Below are 19539 nucleotides of genomic sequence, written 5' to 3' on the forward strand. Positions count from 1 at the left end.
TATCAGCAGTGCGCTTTACTGCCGAATCCATGAGAGATATTCATGTGAAACATGAGCAGAGAGAGAGGCATTGCATCTTTTCATTAATAAGCCCTCTTCTGGGATCCGGCATTAGTGAGATTCAGCGGATCATAGAGCACAGGGGTATCATTTTTACATGATTACTCTAAATTCTTAAACCAGAGGCTTAAGAGAGAGGCTTCTCACAAAGGCAGCTGTGGGAATTGTTAAATGATTGGCACAGCACTCACGATGGGCTGAACCACTCTGGGTACCTCCAGTCATGGGGGCTACCAGCAGGCATTTTATTACCTGCCACCAAGGGAAAAGTGGAGGAGAGAGAGTGTATCAGACAGAGGAAGACGTGCTAACCCTGCAAAATATCTCTGTAGTTCCGTCTCTCCTCCTGAAAAAAACTCTTGCCATAATCCTGATGCAGTGCATCATCCCACCACACAGGCTGAGCCCTTCAGGCCTTCCCTTCCCTTCCCTTCCCTTCCCTTCCCTTCCCTTCCCTTCCCTTCCCTTCCCTTCCCTTCCCTTCCCTTCCCTTCCCTTCCCTTCCCTTCCCTTCCCTTCCCTTCCCTTCCCTTCCCTTCCCTTCCCTTCCCTTCCCTTCCCTTCCCTTCCCTTCCCTTCCCTTCCCTTCCCTTCTTATTTTAAACTTTTCTGATCCCCCCTTCATTAGTATGGTTGCTGAAATAATCCCCTTACAGCCTCCACCCCCAAATAATTCATTTTTGGCTGGGCAGAGGCTCAGTTAATTCCACCAGACCTCTGAGATCCATTGCCCACGCACAGGAACCCTTGCATGGCTCACAGCCAGGGTGCCCAGGCAGCAAACCTCTGCTGGGCTGGGAGGTTGGTGGCATTTTCATCAGACAGAGGCATCTGTGGGTTCTGGAGACCTACATTATCTTTTGGAGGTCATAATGTGTAATTCCATCCAAAATTCCTGCACTGCATTCCCTCTGCCCTGGCTGCTCAGTCCCACCCCTCCAGGCTGCTTGCAAACCAAAATCAGGAACTTGATGTGGCTGAAATAAAAACTCTGCTGTTTGGGATTTTTTTCTTCCTGGATTAGTTTTCAGATGGATAAGTTCCTCAGTCAGTTCCAAAATACAGATGCACAAATGCTTATCCCAGCGTGAGGAAAGGGACCCCACAGGGACCAAAGGGACTGGGCAGCTTCTGTCACTGACAGCCAGAAGTGTTGGCTGAGCTCTGCCTTCCAGGCCCCGTTTGCCAAAGGGAGATAATAGTAATTCCTTATTTCTTACTTCTTCTTTAAGGAGAAGAGGCAGCATTTGCCACATGTTTGCATTTGTCCATGGAGCTGGATCTTAGAGCAGGCATCAAACAGCAACGACTGCCAGAGCCTTCCCAAGGTGTCCTTAACTCTGGAAGGCAAAGGCACCACTGCTCCCTTTGCATTTCCTTGGGGAGTGTTAGCAGAAAAATCCTTCCTCACCTATTTCTCCAACATCTTCAAGTCCAGCTGCAAAATCCTCCAGCTTCCCAGTGATCCTGATCCCAGTTGCTAGTAGGATTGTTTTGAGTTTTGAAGTTTAAAAGAGGTTGAGAGGAGAAGGAGGAGATGAAGGAAAAGGAGAAGGCCTATGAAAAGGAGAATAGACCTATGAAACCAAGAATCCATACTAGAGATTTCTGAGGTATCCTGCCATAAACTGTTTTCAGCCCTGGTGCAAATCCATCAATTTTCAGGTTTTTAGTTTCAATTGATTTTAGGCAGAGATGTTCCTCTTTCAGAAGATTTCTTTCAATCTCATGCTTTTCTACAAGTCTGAAAAGAAAAGGAAAACAAGAACCAAGAAGGTGAGGTCATATGGGGGGCTGAAAAATCCAGATCAAACAGCAAAGAACACCCGATTAGAAGCCAACACATTTCTCTTTTCAGTATCTCTGAAATTGTTTGGCAGACTTAATTAGAAACAGGTGCAAGCTATAATATTTATTGCAACAATGCATCATTTTTGTCTGTTTTCAAGGTCATTGTTCCAGCCAATGGGAAGCCAGTAACCCACAGGGAGTATAACTTAGTCTATATGGGTAAAATGTGAATTCCTTAACCCTTTATGTAATGGAAGAAAATACAGCATTGCACAAAGAGCAGCGCTGCCAAAACAGAAAATCCTGTGAGGAATCTGCCATGAAAACAGGTTCCAGTGGAGTAAGTGACATCACCAGCTGAGCTAATAGGGAGCCTTAGGTAAAATGGAGTGGGTACAGATAAGGAAGGAGAAAAACACTTTTTTTTTTGCTACTGCTCTTTCCAAGGCTGGATTTATGTGGAATTGCTGCAGCAGGAGCCCATGATGGTGTTACCAAGCTCTGGTCTCACGGGCAGGGCTCAGCTCAGCTTAGCAATGAATTCCTTTGGCTGCATCTGAATCCAGAGGGGTGGGATGGGATGGGCTGGGCTGGGCTGTGGATGCTCCTGCACTGAGGCACCACAGCAGCCTCTGTGCTGCCAGGTGAGTGTCCTGGGGCTTTCCAGTGAGGGAAGCCTGGGAAAGCTTCCTGCCTGTCCTGCTGCAGCTTTAGAGAGACAAGGTCCATGTGCTTCTCTCCGTCTGAGGGAGTGGCCCAAGCAGGATTTCTCCTGGTCCCACGGTGATTCCAGTGGTTAACAGTGCCCTTGGTTGTGAAAAAAAGCCCCACTTTCAAAGCCTCCACTTAATTCCCTCTTGTGAGTTTTTCTCAATAATCTTTGCATGACTTCTTTGTGCTTTTATGTTTGTTTAGGAGTCAGGATCTTCTTTTAAACTCTGTTTTATTCCTTTTAAATATGACAAATATAAACATGGAAGCAAAGCAGCTCACGTTAATAGCAGAGATGTGTGAAATCACGGCATTTTAGCCTTTTTGCAAGAGCTGCAGGAAGTTGCCAATATTTTTTGCAGACAGAACTATTCTTTTCACCTTCAAATCATCACACAGCATAAAATCTGTGGATATTTGTGTGTCTTTGAATAGATACTAAAGGTAGTGAGGAAATACAGACTCTCTCTTGAGAATTTCCACACCCTGAGTCCTCATTTGTTCTTTTGGCACCCACAGCTCCCTCAGAGACACCTCAAGTCACCACCAGTGCCCAGATCACCTGTCCTATGTCTGTAATTAATTACCAATGTTCTGTGTGATCCCAGGAACCACTCTTGAGAGAGTATCATCTGTCCATTACATGCAGAAGTAACATAATCCAAACACGTCCCATTGATGGATTTGGGATTGAATTCTGAGTGAATGTTTAGGGAGAGAGACCCTGCAATCATTTTTAGAGAGCTCAGTAGAAGAAATTATTCTCTTTAGAGAGGACTCCTCCTCCCCAGCACTCCCAGCAATTTCCCAGCACTAAATTCTTGGGAAGTTCAGACCTAGCTGGAAACTTCGCAGCTCAGCATCCATTTTACTCTCTCACACTTTTTAACTGAGCCTGGCTCCTGGCTTGCAAATCCTTTTAGTGGTGGGGCTAGTGTTCTTGTGCATCATCCTGTGCACCACAGCTTTGCTCAGGTAATCTGATTCCTGAAGAATTTGTGAAATCCCCTCCTCTGTCTCTCCTCCTCTCCAGGAGCAGAGGGCTCCTGCAGGGCTGCTCTCAGCCTGGGAATCTGTCACACTCTACAAGCCCAGGCTCCTGCTAGTGTGTCCCAGGTGTGTGCAAGGAAGAGCAGAAGGGAAACAAGGAGACTGTCCTTGTCCAAGGCCTGCTGGGATGGCAGCTGACATCCCTGGGCCAGAGAGGCACTGCAATGAGGGGAGGGCATTGGACAGGCATTTCAAGCTTGTCTTTGCACAGCCCTGCAGGAGAGCCCAAGATGGGTAAATGTGTGGGACGTGGAGGAGCAGGAGGGGCTTCTGCAACATGTAAAGAACCAGCACTCTTGGGACTTGTAGGAGCACACTGGGACACTGGGAAGATGGAATAGTGATCCTGAGAGGCTCTGGTCAGTGGGGCTGTTCTGCTTTGTGTCCTGTGTGCTAAGCTATGCCAGGGTTGTGCTTTACTGAGAATCAGACAGCTCCAGATACAGGTGAGCGGCTTCAGTCTTGGGACATTTCTGCATTGTACTTAACTGAATAATTCCTTTTTTTTTTTTTTTGGCTCATTGATCAAGCTGCTTTTGAGAAAAGTGATACTTTGCATATCTGGCTAAGTGCTGTTAACAGCCTCTGCCTGCGGTTTGTTAAAATTAAAAAAAAAAAAAGGAAAAGAAGAAAAAAAAAGAAGTGTGATCTTGCTGGAGAAGTAATTTGCTTCTCTCCAACCAATGATGGCTTGCACTTTATGCAAATTGGTATCTAGGGACAACAAATCCCATTTAATACATATGCATAGTTCATAAAAAAAACGACGTGAGAGAAAGAGAAAAAAGATAAAGCAACGAGTCAGCAAAAGAACAGGTTCCGAAGAAATTTATTGTCCCAAATTGGACATTTGTAACAGATGATGTGAACAAGTGTTAACTTTGTTTTCAGCAGCTCTTCACGTACATTCACTAGACATCACACAGATTATGTTTTAAGGATCTGAACTGTAATAAAAAAAAGTGTCTGTGGGCTTTGGAGTGTTGTGTTCCATATGGTCGGGGAAGTGCGGAGTTATTGCGACAAGCATCTTGTGCAGCTCATTACGTGCGGCGGTGTGAGCTGCGATGGCTGCGCATCGCTATAGGGTACGTACATGACATCCCACAGTCAGCAGATAGCAACTGGAAATGAAAGATATGAAGGCACAGAGTACAGCTTCAGGGAACATGTTAGACAAAACATCTGCTGGTATCAGAAAGCTGCATTATCAGATCATTGTGGCCATGAATTTTTTATAAAGACTTTTTTTTCCTTTTTTTTTTCTTTTTTTTTTTTTTTTAAAGCTGCAACTTTGAAAGTGACATTTTGCGAGAAAGTTTTTGATTGAAGTGTGATGTCAGGAGAAAGGCCAGTCTAGTTTATTATCTGTGTAAGAGCTGGCGTTGGCAGCGTGAATCAGCTCCTTTCTCCGAGCAGTTGAGCTGGCCATTCATGTACTGCAAGTGCTGCTCCCCTTCTGATCTCATGCTGATAAAACCTCGGCCCGGGTTACAGGTTGTGGCTTCAGTACCAAGGAGTTTGCAAAGTTTTTGTTGCTTGGCGTGGCTGGGGGCTGCCTCACTCAAGAGGCAGAACCTTTCTGTTGGTAGGAAGGAGCACAGAATGTTTCATAGAGAGGAGAGCTCAGCATCCTCAGCTCATCCCCCCGAGCAGGACTCTCACATCCTCCAGGTGCTGTCACCACTGCAGCGCTGAGCATCAGCCACTCTGCCAGGGATGGCCACAGTTAAAAAGTCAAAATCTTCCCCCAGGCTGTTCCTTGGAGGCGTTGCCGTGAGCTGTGGACACCGTCCTGCTCAGAGGGGCCTCCCACCTCCTTAACATTCCTGGAGGTGCCGAGGGCAGTGGGATGGCACGAAATGTATGTGCATAGTGTAACTATTTACATTAACTGGACAGGCATTTTCCATCCTTTCACCTCTCCTGACCCAGCTGGGAATTTTCCTGCAGCAACAGGTACCAGTGGAAAACCTGCCTCTGGCTGACCTGCAGATGTTCTCTCTCTCTCTGTCCAAAAGTGAGCAGACTGTTCTGTGCTGATTCACAAAGTTAACTCAGAGAAAAGACCAAATTTACCCTGAATTTTGGGTAGTCTTTTTCCTTTTTGTGTGTAACAGAGAGTGGGAGACTGGAGGGATGTGTCTAAAAGCATTCTGACTTATGAAAGAATTTAGTTGTCACAGTATTTTTTTATGCGGTGCCATTCATTAATGTAATGGGGTGCAGAGAAAGCCAGGGGTGGTTTGTCCCCCATCACTGGTACTCAGGGAGCCTGGAAGTGAGGGATTTTTCTGTCCTGACCTGTTGCTGAACAAGGCAACTCTCTGCTGAGGGATTGGGCTGCTGAGAGGAATGGTGTTCCCTGGGATGAAACCCACCCGAGCCATGGCTGAACAGCATTTTCCCAACTGCTGCCTTGGAGAAGCAGCAAAACCCAGCAGGTGTTTGGGACATGCAGACCTAGGCTAGGCTGTGTCACTTACCCACACAGGAGCTACATCAGGAAGGTAATTCAGTGTTCTCACCATGGTACAAAAATAACCTTAATGGCTTTTTGTGATTGCTTCCTTGGGAGGAGACTTTTAGAAAATGCTAAAAGATGTATTTAATGAAAAGGAAGCAGATCAAAGCCGAATAGTTTTTCCTCTTTTGTTGTTCAGTGTTTGTTTGTTTGAAAGAACCAGTTTAATTAGAGTTTGGAGGTTTATTATGAGTGGAAATTTTGATTTCAAACTTGCTCATAGATGTGGAAATAAAAAGCTGAATGTGGATCTGCATGTCCCAGGGGCCTCTCTGCCAGACTGGCTCGTATCCATGAGCCCAGGTGAGAAGCTCCCAAAGCATGGGATGCTCTGCTTGGAGGGGGACGAGGAGTAGAGCTGCCTTTACCTGAATCCTGGTCATCGAGGACATTGTGATAGCTATGAAAATAGCATCAGAGGCTCTCACATTTGTAGTGTTCTTTAGGAGTGCAGAGCTCTTTTGTCTGGAACTGTTCCTGTCCTGGCTGCAGGAAGCCCAAGGAAGAGCCTCCACCAGGCTCAGGCACTGCTCAGCTGGGAACTTTGCTGGGCAAGCTCATCTGCCCAGGCTGGAGAGGTTTCCCTCTGTCCCAGCATCCTGCTGTGTCACATGACACATCCCTGTGTGTCTGGAGTTAGGAGCGTGGCAGTGCCACACAAAATGAGACATCAACCAAATTTCTTCTTAACTGTTGTCGTGTGCAGTGACCCCACACTGAGCCAGGCTGGGCCTGCAGTCAGTCCTGGCCATGCCACTGTGAGTGCAAATCCTGGGCAGGTACTGATTCACCTGCAAGCCAACAATTCCACATGGAATGATGAGTCTGTGCTTTGCAGAACCATGGGTTTCATTGCAGAGCCTGACACGTGCACATAGAGTCCAACCCCTCTCCTTTTTACACCTTCACTTTTAGTTTGAAAGATTTCTTTGGATATTCTTCAGCTTTTCCTCATCGCTGTCAGCTCTCCCTGGTAGCAAAAATATTTCTGAGCAGGTCAGTGATGGAATAGACGTGACTCCATACAGAGCATGTCTGTGTATGTGTGTGTGTGTATGTATTTACAGATGTGCACATATGTATGTAAATTTGGCAATGCATAGAATAATTCTGCCCCAATTATAGACAGTTTTAACCTGGGAGCAGGCAGAGGGGGCACAGAGCAGGCCCTGCCATGCAGCAGGAGTGTGGAAGGATATATGGACACCCAGCTAACGAGAAGGGAAGGGAAGTGGCTGGAGGCTGAAGGGATGTAATGGGTCCCCAATGTGGCATGCACATATGCTGCCACACAGCAAATGCAAAGTGCCACCACCAGTGACAAGTGGATTGCACCTAAGGACAACAGCTGTGCCCAGTGCCCAAACCCAGTCAGCCTCCCGACCCCGCGTGCCCCTGCTCTGATGTGGATTAAACTGGTCAGGTCTGGGAGCCTCTCTGAGCGTGCCTTGCACTGCAATAATGGCTCAGTAAATCTCTGAGTACCTCTTGCACGGCTGCCTCTTTTGCATTTGCAATCTTGCATTTGTGGGATTGTTTTATTTTGTTTTATCTTAATTTATTCTGCTGTGCTCGGTGTGGCGGGAGCGCTTTGATTATCTGTGTAGATCATTGCATGGTTTAGTGCAGTTCTGTGTTACAAACCCTCCCACATAACCCTGCTATTTGTTCATAATTTTTCTATTTTGAAAAACATCCTTTGACACCTGAGCTGGATCTGCTTTTCTTAGGCATAAATATAATTGTCCCTGGTGAAGAGCATCTCCCTGACTGGTCCCATCCCCTCTGTATATATTTGAATATATAAAATATTAATAAATGATGCCAAATGTTTAATCATATCCGTTTGACTCTACGAGGCTCGGTATGTAGGCTTTCCTGTTAACTGCCTCTGTGATATCTACATACTGCTGATTTGTTGTTGAGCTGGAGTTTTAAAAGCAAAACTGAGGTTTGCAGTTTGATTTGAATTAATCAGGTCTGATTAGACAGGAACACATCAGGCCGTTCTGGAAATCCCTGAATCTCTCTAATTCAATTTCATGTGTTATTCAAAAAGAAATAGTTCATAGCTTAAGCAAAAGTGCTATTTATTTAACACTGTTTTTTTCAGAGTGCTAAATCTTATGGAGGGGGGCATCGTGACGATGTTCAGGGTGTAGGAAAGAAAGCATTTTGTTTTATGAAAATACAGATATTTTAGAATGGAGTCACCTGCTGGTAGATCTCATAAATGTACATAAAAGGATGCTCCCTAATATTATTAGTTTGGTTTTTTTCTTCCCATCACCCTGGCTGTCCATCTAGTAAGCTTTGATAGCAGGAGCCACAAAACCAGAAGACTGTATTTAGTTTAATAAGCCAATTTAAAGAGAAAGGTTGGAATTATGTATGGCAGAGGACAATTATGCAAACTAAATGATTCTTCAATTAATAATGAGATCCATGAAAGGCAAAGGAGACAGGATGCTCCTGTGAGAAGGAGAAGGCTCCTGGTCCCCACCACGGCGTGGAGGGACGGGAGAGGGGCAGGGGCAGCTCCCAGACAGACGTGGAGGGGCTCTGCTGGTGGCATCTGTCCGGGGGAGCCTCCAGGGGAAGTTGGGCATTCCTGGGCAGCTTTCCCTGGGATGCTCTCCCTCCCCCAGAGCTCTGGGGCGGGGTGAGCCCCTCTCCGGCGCCACACTGAGGACGGGGAGGTCACAACCCCAACCCACCCTTCCCTTCCTGCCCTCGGGACAGACGCAGCCCCCGCTCCGGAGCCGCCAGTTTGGCTTTCTCCAAGGAGCTCCGGTCCCTCTTTTCCGTGCCTGGCCGAGCCCGGAGGTCGGGGTGGTGAAGAGCCAACAGTTCGCAGCCTAACGCAGCGGCAGGAGCCGCGGGCAGAGCAGGAGCGCCGGGAGAAGGGGAAGCAGCGATTATCGGGAGTGATTGTTCGGGAGGGCAATAGTGGGAGGTGCTGTCAGTGACAGGGATTCACTACGGGACGCAAATCACTTAAGGCAAAGCCATTAGGATCAATTTAAAATACCAAAGAGGGAGGCTAAAGTGACAATAGCATATTTTAATTGAAATCACAAATATCATTCGGGCTTAAAAGACCAGGCACAGTTACTCTATCTGAACACAGGAAAAACTTTTCCTTTTTTAATAAAAAAACCCAAAGCAGAGATCAAAATAGAACTAAGAACTTTTTTTCATAAAGTTCTTAAATCCTACCTATATATATATATATATTTCTAACGTTATCTTTTCTCTTGACTTGATGGTCATATTATAAATGGAATTAACTACATTACTAATGCTTTAAATTTTATTTTAATAGGGCCTAGGGCTGAGGCATGGAATCAGCACATTAAAAGAAAAACACAGTTACAGGGACAATAAATAGTATGTCCAGATAAACACTTTTATCTGTGTGTTAGTTTTCTTTATTGAGCTGAGTAGCCCGTGTGCAGAGACTGGGGTTTTTACAGACATTTTTCCAGAGCTGAAGTCCACATGATGAGATTGTTACTGGTTTTGGCAGCAGCAATGTGAGCTTGGTAAAAGAGCCTGGCATGGGAATCCACCGAGTCCTGACATATCCCATTTGCCCCGAACTCTTTGATTTCTGCTCACAGAATCTGACATGTGTTGGGCATTGACCTTGCTCTTTTAAATAAGCTTATTTTAGAAGACCTCTGCAGAACGCTGTGTGTTTGGCCTCGATGTAAGCTGTTAGGGAAATGTAGTACAAACACAGAAGTTGTATGTTTTGAATGCCAGAGATGTTAAGCAGCAGAGCAGTTGGTAAAAGCTGTACTTCTGACTGCTTTCTGTGCTCTCAACACGTGTCCTGAGAGAAAAGAAAAATTATTTATCCTGCTTTCGTGTGAAGGTTGTTATTCATTTATTTTTAGCAGGAAGTTCAGGACCAGACTGCTTTTTCAGTCCTACATATTCCAACTTGGGCTCTCAGACACTCAGTGGAGCAAAAGCAGCTTTTGAAAAAGTGACTCTTGGGGATGTCCTGGCTCAGTGTTTCAGTGTCCTGTAGAATCACCCGTGGAAATGTCTCTGCAGAGAGGTGCTCAGGTACAGGAGTGACTTTTCCTTCTGGAGCAGCACCCTCACCCTGCATTTCAGAAAGGGCTGTAACCTTCAGTGGAGATCTGGTTTCCATCCATTACAGGGGAGCAGCTGGGGTGGCAGTGCAGCCCAAGGGCTGCAATCTTGCCAATGCAAGGAAACAAATCACTGGGCCCCAACGAGGAGAGGGACTGGAAGTGCCTTTAAGAAACAGGTTCAAAAAATGTCCCTCATTAAGCCTCTCTCTGTTCAAGCCACTGGAAAGCTACCAACCCCAGAAACAGCAAAAGCAGAAGAAAACTTGGAAACACCTGGGATGTTGCTATGATGCCCACACTCCTGCACCTTTGCCTTGGCCTTTGAGCTCTGGAGCCTGGAAATTCAGTTAGATGGACAATATGTTCCCAGAAAGGGTTGCTGAGTCTCACCATGCCTGAGGAAGTGGCAGTAATATTCTATAAAAAGGAAAGCAGGTATCCAGTCACCAAAATAAATGTAAATTTCAATTTGTGGCCATGTGCAGCTCTTCAGGACAAAACCTGGGTCGGTGTGGAGCAAGGAAAGGCAGCTGAGCTGTGTCAGGACACTGATAACCCTGTTCCATGGCTCTGAGCACTCAGTTGAGCTGGCTTCCCAAGCCCCCAGGATGGCCATGGAGACCCCACCTCTGGCACTGGGTGAAAGGCTGTGAGCGTTTCAGGGAGCATTTCCTTGGCTAAAGGACTCTGGAGTGGATTTCCCCCTCTCTGCAAAGCCTCCTCCCTATTTCAGCAGCGGCACAGGGAAGCCCTCCTGGCCCATGAATAATTCATCTCCAGCATGTGCAGGGGTTCAGAGCCTGACCCAGACAGTTTTTTAGGGAAATAAGTGAGCATCCTGCCATCAGTGCCAGTGCTGGTGGCTGCTCCATGGAGGACGGGCTGGAGCGGTGCCATCAGTCAGCAGGAGGGATGGCAGAGCTGCTGCCCCTCCTGCAAAGGGAAAATTCCCTCAAATTCCCTTCACCGGCACTCACAGGCTCATTTTGCCAGGGAAGTGGCTTTTATTTGTTGTGAGTTCTTCATACAGAACAAAACCTAAATAATGTAACATATTCTGGGCTCTGGGCAGATAAAAATTGAAAGGGCCAGGGTGTTTGTGCAAGTGGAATGATAGTGACAAGCACCACATGGGGTCCCCAAGGATGCTGTCGGGGGACTCGATCCCCATAAAATGATGAAAGACTCTGATGTAATGGTGCTCTGTGAAACAATTTAAACATAAATGCTACTTTCTGTCCCATTAGCAAATGACTGCCATTGTACCAGGATTTTTTTATTTTTGGTATGTGTTTTGAGCACACTGAGACCAAAAACTTGCATTGTGATAGTGCTGCCGGAAGATTTAAAGGTTGTGGTGAACTAAAAATTGAAATGCAAATCACACTTTCCCACAACCTCCTGCTGAGGCCCAAATTTTTATAGATCGGGTCATGCAGTCCTGATGAAGAATCAGTGCTCTGCCTTTCCTGGGATTCACAAATTAGTTGCAGTCCAAGGTATCATTTCCTTACAACAGAACTGTAACTCACCAAGTGAAAGTTTGTCACTGAAGACAGTCTCCTGCTCTTACATTAATTTTTCCAGCTGCAGTGCCACTAAGGATCCTTTCCCAGACAATGCAAACACACACATCACAGCTCCCCACTCTGCAACATGCTTTCACTGAATATAAACACACTGTATATATTGATCCTTTCCCTCTTGCTTTTTTTCTTCCCCAGCGTGCAGGTGGTAAAACACTGACTGCCATGAACTTCATCAGGAAAAAACAAAATAAAAAAAAAAGAGGAAAAAGCTGTGGTTTGGAAGCAGCTGGATGGCAAACTGCAGGCTGGGAATGTGGCTGCCAAAACCACCACAAGGAGAGTGGGGCATAGAGGCATCTGTGGAGCATTCTGTTTGTTAATTGCTCATGGAATTTCAGGTAAGGAACATCCAATGGGATTTGTTCTAATAGAGAGTGGCCTGGATTTTGCTTTCCAGGGTGCCTTTTTTTCATCATTATTATTTGTATTTTTATTGCTATCATTACAAGTGCCCAGCTCTCTCTGGCTGGGAGCACAGTTCACAGAGGGGCTGTGGGGCAGCACAGGGCATTTTTAGCCATGCACATGCCAGGCAGTACCAGCACAGATCTCCAGGCCCTGCTGTGTCCCAGGGCAGGATCTTTCCTGGCTATGAGAGGACAGATCCCTCTCAATGCTTCACCTCTCCAAACACAGGAATCTGCTGGGGGGTTCCCAAGTGCTGCTTGTGGGCTCAGTCTGTAACAGTTTTGAGCTGGTTCTCTGTGCCCTGAACCGCTGAGGATTCCCAGGAACCTTTTGGTCACTCCTTTCCCTTCCAGCTATTTAGAGGTTCCTTCTACACAAAAATGTGCTGGAAATTACCACCAGCAGTGCATCTCTGGTTTGCATCTGGTTGCCATCCTGCAACTTTAACCAGTGCTACAACTTATTGCTAATTAGCTCCCAGCTAATGGTGATCCCTGCCAGTGCTGCAGTGCTCTGGAGTCCGTGGGCATTAACAAGAATTAGCATTTGTTGAGGGCCGTGGTGGGAGCTGCCTGTCTGCAGCATTTCAGGGGTCCCTGTTGCTGGAATGTTTGATTGCCTCCTCCAGTAATTAGCACTGACACTGAGCAAGTTTTTCAGAGGTCTCACTTGGCTGTGCAGAGACCAAAAACACACTGGGCTCTGTCTCTGGTGAGCAGAGGCCAATAATAATGCATTCCCCAATAATGATGTATCCCCAATAATAATGTATTCCCCAATAATAATGTATTTCCCTGCTTCTCTCCCCTCCCCTGGCACAGGTAACAGAGCGCCAAGGGATGAAGTCAATGGCTGTGCTACTGCACTTTTCCCTGCTTTGTTGTCCTGCATGAAATGCTCTCTCACAACTTTTTTAATGTGTAGAGAACAATTTAACCATTTTAACTTTAAGTCAATTGCCTCCTTGGTTTGGGAATACGATGGTAGTTAAAATGCTTCAGGAATCTGACACACCAGCAGTGAGTAACTCTGGTGGGCCCTTCCATGCCTGTTTAAAAGAGGGTGCATTATCAGAATTAAAGCACTGGGAACACAGAGAAATACAGGCCCCTTGTAACCCTTGTGGGGTGCATGAGCACGTGGCTGGTGCTTCTTTAGGAACACCCACTGCTTGTCTGGAAGCAGAGGTTGGGGGAATGTCGCCGTGTCCCCGGTCACTTTCCCCAACGCACTCTGCAGGGAGAGGCACGTGCGGCACATCCCGCCCGGCCTGGCTGCAAAAGGAGCTGCAAAAGGAGATTTTTCCATGTGCTACTGTGCAGAGGAAGCTGCTCTCACCCTCACCCTGAGGAAGATGAGCTCTAGGAATATGCAAGGGGCCTTTTTTATAGCTCGGGGCCCAGGAGGGGAAGCAGTGGTCATGAGCAGAGGCTGGAACTTGGCTTGTTAAGTAAATCTCAGGCTGTAGCTGGTTTTAATTTATTTTTTGTTTTATGTGCAGGAGACTGGGCCTTGCAGGCCTGGCTAATATCAAAGCCTGGGGTTTTGTAGATTTTTAATCAAGGTCCACTTTGGGGGGTTCTGCTTTCGGGGCTTGCGGACGTGTAGGATTTTTTTGTCATGTTTTTCATTTTTTCTTGCTGCAGTGTCTGGATTTCTTTAGTTCAACTTTTCCATTCTTCAGACTTGAGCCAAGTGAGGGATTTCAAATTACCCAGCACTTTCCAGAGATGGTTTTTTTGGTTGTTGTTTGGGGTTTTTTGGTTTGGGATATTTCTTTTTTTTTCTGAAGCAGACTTGCAGTCCAGTTTCTCTGAAAATCACAGATGGCATTGCAATCCTACCCCATTGCCTCTCAATAATTTGGCATTCTTTGCACTGTCTGAATAGTTTATTGTTCATCAAATCTGTATGAAAGGAATTTTATATAATTTTTTTTTTTGTTTCGTCCCTCTGCTGGCAGGAAAAGTAAATCCCAAAGTATTTCAGCAGGTGCTATTAATATGCAAATAATGGAGAGTACACTGGGTCTAATAGACCTCCCAACTACATGGGAGGTGTCGCTGTTGGAGCAAATTAGCTTTCTGTAATTTGCATGCTTTTCACAGCCTCCTGGGATTATATTTTAGATCAGAGACAATAAAAGCATATGCTGTTAGTTTTAAATGCAACTAATTTTAGACTTTGAAACCATTTTAACCTAACTTCTCAGTGTTAAACTGTTATTTGCACAGAAACTTTCCACAGAGCTTGTAATTTGCACAGCCTTTCTGTTCCCCCATCAACTGCTCCATCTCTCTTTCCAGGCTGAAAGAGAAGAAAGGAATCTACCAGGTGGCTGCATCTTGAAAAACAGGTATTTCTCACAAAATCCAGATTGTCCTAGACTGGTTCTGAGCCTGCATTCAGATCCTGATGGGGTCTAGATTGAGCTTTTAATGTCAAACTTCTTCCCTCCCATTTGGCATCTCCGTATGGTGCAAATCCATCCCAGAAGGATGCTGTGGCCCCTGCTGGCTGCTCATGGAGGGAAGAGGCTGCTCCTACCATCAGCAAATCTTCTTTGCTTACCCAGCAAAGCAGAGTCCTGGGCTGCTGTGGCACTAATGCCCAGTGTGGCTGTGCCTGCTGAGAGTCTGTTGGGAAACTCTGTTTGAACAAACGGGAAGAAAAGCAGGGATTTCACAGCAGGCTCAGTCTGTACAGTCACACATTACTGACTTGTACTGGCACATTATCAATGGCACTTCCCAATTGGTATTGACAGCAGAAATGCCACTATTGATGCCTGTGCTTTGGGACAAGGGGGATGATGGGGCCTATGGAGCTGTGTCTGTGTTCCAGGTGCTGCCATGGCTGTTTTGTGCTGGACTGGCCAGGTGGTGACACAGGGCAGCCACTGCAGCCCTGCCCCTTATCCCCATCCTCCCCTGTGCAGCCGGCAGGACCCAATTTCTGCTGCATGGAAGGAGGGCAGTGAGAGGAGCTGCAGCCAGAGCTGTCAGTCTGCGGAAGGTGCAGAGGCAGCCCCTGTGCTTTGTCCCAGTGCCCAAGGGTGAGATTTGGGAGCTCCCTGTGCGCAGCTGTTCCATTGCCCGTCTGTGCAGGGTGTCCAGATCACTGGGGCTTGTGGGATGGTTGCCATCCTTTACTCCAGGGGGGACAGAGCTCAGGGGTAGGATCAGATGTGTGGAGGAGATGGCAGCCAGGTGGATCAAGTTAATGTTATCAAATTTATTTCTGCCATGGGAAAGGTGAGTGTGGCATGAGAGGGTGAGTCTGAGAGGGGTCCTTTGAGACAAGAACCTCTTGGGATGCAGCTTTGGCCCTGCAGCAATGTGTGGTGAGACTCTTCTGAATTTTTGGGGCCACAACTTTGCCATCAATGTTTTATAGGTGCATTTCACACAGACAATGTATAGAAGCAGTCTGTTTCCTAAGGAGTGATCTTAAAGCTGGAAATACCAGGTGCAGATTTTTTCTCACATGTCACCCTAAATGTTTTCTAGCATTAATACCAGTGACCTCCCACTTCTGCTGCTTTTTATTAATGGGATGTGGCTTGCCTGTTATAAGCCTGGGCACTGGAGTTGGAAGCACTTGCTTTATTTAAAAATGAAAACAAAAAGGAAGAAAAAAGGGCTCTGATTACTCAGGTGTCGACATAAAAAAACTGCGATGTTGTGCCAGATGGCTGCATTTGTGAAGCAGAGTGTAGTCAGAAGGAAAGTGGAAGGAGACAAGGCAAGTGTACATCAGGAGTGTGAAAACATGACCAAAATACCTTCAGCCTTGTTTCATCAACACTGGATTAGGAGGCAACTGTGGTGAGATGCAAGCAAAGAAAAGCAGAAGGGGACACTGTTTGGAAAACAAAAATGTCTTTCACAAAAGCTTTGAGTTAACAGAAATCAGGAGGTTTTGCATTAAACGGGCCGGTGCCTCGGAGCAGTGTGCCAAGTGCCACCCGTGGCAGAGTGAAGCAGGGATGGGAGCAGGGTGTGTTGGGCCCAGGGTGCACTGGAGCAGGAGGTGCTGCTGCCAGGCCCTGCCCAGTGCCCGCCGTGCCCGGGGGCTGCAGCGCTGCCCAGAGCCCGGGAAGGGTTTCCCAGGGATGTGGGGCTGTGCCGGCTCCTCCCTCTGCCCGTGCCCACAGGTGGCACCCGGTAGCCCTCGGGGCAGGGCTCTGGGTTATGTGCACCCCTCAGTGGGCACCTGTGACACCAGCCCTGCTGGTCTGTGCCTCAGGCTGTTTGGACTCGTTCCCCACCTCCTGCAGGAGCTTCACTCAACCTCTGCTGCCAGGCCAAAGTCCGTGCCAAGCTTGTAAAAGCTGAGCCCTTGGCAGGCCCGTGGGCAGGGGCTTTGTTACCCTTTTATATCCTGAAACAGAGCCTGGGCACTTTCAACTTTGCTTCCATGCTGATACTTTTGGCTGTCACACAGGGAAAAGTTTAGAATAGTTTGATCTCAGATCACAAATCCAAATTTTATTTTTTTTCCATTCTTGAGCATGGCTGGCTCTGCCCAGACTGCTTTGGAGTTCTACCCTCTCTCCTCCTCTGTGGTGTCTCAAGGGAAGGAAGAGGAGGCTTTGACATGGGCACAGAGGGGCCACTCTCAAGGTGTGGCCTCTTGTCTCTTAGCCTTGGTTGTATCTTGGTTTACAAACTTGTTGGTGCTTGGGTTTTGTCACTAGAGTCTGAAATCCAGGTGTTCTTTAGCTGCATTTAATTAGAACACCGCCAGGAAAATCTGTGGTGATTTTCACGCAAACCATTTCCACACATCTGTCTCACCTCCCCAACCCCAAAAGTACTTCCCCTGTTCACAGGTACTTTGTAGTAAAGGAATTCATCCAAAGATAGTGGAGGTAGGTTATATTTCCAACAACAGGCACAGGAAAAGTGGCAGCAACATGGATCTTCCTCTGATCCCTGCTCTGGTACAGCTAAAGCTTGAATGTGAGTTTCATTCTTTTATTTTTATAAAATCTGAATTCCTACACTAACTTTGGATCAAAAGTTTATTCTCTACACCAGGAAGATGTTTTGGGTTTGTTTTTTTTTATTTGCTACAAACTGCATTGTCTTATTTGGGGAGTATGTTCACAATTGAGAAAGAATTGCCTTTATTAACAAATCAAAAGCTTGTGCTGTCAAAACTGAAATCGTTCCACCTTTTTATGTGCAAATTAGAGCTTCTGTCAAACCTTCAGCCATGGTGCATTTCATTTGTGGAAATATAAAAATATCTGGCTTAATATTCAAATATTCTGCATGAGGAAGGAAATAGGAAATATTTGAAGTGATGCATTGCAGTCAAGACTCTAGAAAAATTAGATTTGAAAGAAATAAAGTTGTGCTTTAGCAAAATTTATTTTCCCTCCTTTTGCCAGAGTTCAGAGCGGTCCTTAGAAGTGTGTTGAAGTTATACAGGTGCCTGAATATCTGGTTGGATCATGGCCTTTGGGAGTGAACCAAGCTAAATCTAAGTGTGTCCAGGGCAGGGGAGCTACATCCGCTGCGTTTTTCCTTAGGAGAGGGTCACAAGATGTTTATTTTTTAATTAATGGCAAAGGTACTGAGAAACTTTTCAGTCACTTCATTAAAGTTGGGGTTAAACAAAAAACAAACAAACAAAAACAAACAAACAAACAAACAAACACCAACTATTGGTTCCAGGGTGGTAACTTGTGTTTTGGAAGGTATTTGTAGAGAGGGTAAAATTCTGATTATCTGAAGCTGGGCCCTGGTTCTGTGTTTAGGTTTCTAAATAAAGAGCTGTGTGCCCAGCAAGGTGAGGCACTGATGGACTGAACCTGAGCTCCTTCCAGCACAAACAGTTTGGGTTTGAGCCTGAGGCAGCCCACACTCACCCTGAGCCTGGAGCTGCTGCTCTCCTTCTGCTCTCTGAAGCAGCTTGTCCTGCTGTGGGCCTGGTTCTGTTGGGGGGACAAGGAAAACCCTGCAGAAGCACCTGCAGAAAGCCTTTCCAGTGTGCTCAGTGTCTTTAGCTGCATTTTGGCTGATTAGGGTTTTTCCTAGCACCCCAGCAGGCTAGTCCATGTGGAATTCCCAGCTCTCCTGTGACCCAGGAGCCTTTCCATGGCTCTTTGAGAGGAGGGGCGTGTCCAGGCAGGCTGTGTTTGCCCATTTTCCAGTCACATATGAGAATATCTCATCCTGTTTTGGGGAAGTTTTAATGGGGTCCCTTTCACCTCATTATTTCCAAGGCCTGAATCAGGAACTTTTGCTCTTCTGCAGAGCTGAGAGGAGAGGAAGTTTCTGTTCCTTGAAGAGCAGCTTCAGTTCTTGAAGTTCCAGTGCCCTTGGCCCCCAGGAAAGGCCACTGGAGCAGTGCATTAGTGATGCCTGTGGCCAGGCTGGGATGTGCCCATGGAACTCCAGGGCAGGTGTTGTTTCCAGCCACCTGGCTCCAGCAGAAGAGCCCTTCCCACCACACCAGCAGGGTCACAACCACTCACATCTGTGCAGAAGGTGCAGAAAATATCCCATCAATTGCTGTCAACTCTCAGAAGTTCCATTTGGGGTGAATTATTGTCTGCAGGCATCCAGAACACTTGGTCCCCTACAACTCTAATGCTAATGCTGTCAGCAATGCAGAATTTCAGCATTCAGGGTTTCACATTAAGTTCTTCTGGCTCATCTCTCCAGGGGGGCTCCTACAGGCTGAACGTGCAGTGCTCTGCCTGTGAAGGTGTTTATTAACCCATTACCCATAATTAATGGCAAGGCAGCTACTGAGGCTGGGGCTGTCCCAGGCAAAGCCTGCATGTTCTCTCTTCATACCCATGCCCCAGCATGAATTATATCATGTTCATATTCAGCCTCTCACCATCAGAGGCCAACAAAGTGGTTTGGGTTGGGATCTCCTCTTTCAGGCCATAAACATATGATCCAGCCACCCCATAAAGTACATTCCTCCAGCTCTCCATGAATTCTCAGGCATAGGTGTGGCATGCAGCAGGGTTTGAGTCTGGTCCCTGCAGCTGCAGAAATCCTGCCCAGCACAGCTCTAAGGCATGGTGTGAAACAGGCACTGGAACTTCACTGGTGAGTTTTGCCTCTGCTGCAGTCACAACTTCCATTATTTTGCTAAAATAGTGGGTACTGTGCTATTCCCCTGCTTCCATGGAGAGGTTCAGGGACAAAGCTCTCTGAATACCACAGTTTGGTGTGGTGGAAGCTTTGCACTGGTGGGCTGGGCACCTCCCTGGCAACTCCTCCCCTGCCAGGAGTGCTGCAGCCTCGTGCACTTGATCCTTTAATTGGCC

The 19539-nt window shown here is 46.7% G+C and overlaps 1 long non-coding RNA gene across 1 annotated transcript in view; it reads left to right on the forward strand.

Moving 5' to 3' along the window:
- Window positions 1-19539, forward strand: part of LOC134416302 (uncharacterized) — a 137688-nt gene that overhangs the window by 106870 nt on the left and 11279 nt on the right. Inside the window, exons 3-4 of the long non-coding RNA XR_010027224.1 lie at window positions 11970-12172; window positions 14549-14598. This is a non-coding gene — a long non-coding RNA (uncharacterized LOC134416302). The remainder of the gene's footprint in view (window positions 1-11969; window positions 12173-14548; window positions 14599-19539) is intronic.

Source organism: Melospiza melodia, chromosome 3, assembly GCF_035770615.1.
Source record: "Melospiza melodia melodia isolate bMelMel2 chromosome 3, bMelMel2.pri, whole genome shotgun sequence".
In the NCBI taxonomy this organism is placed as follows: domain Eukaryota; kingdom Metazoa; phylum Chordata; class Aves; order Passeriformes; family Passerellidae; genus Melospiza; species Melospiza melodia.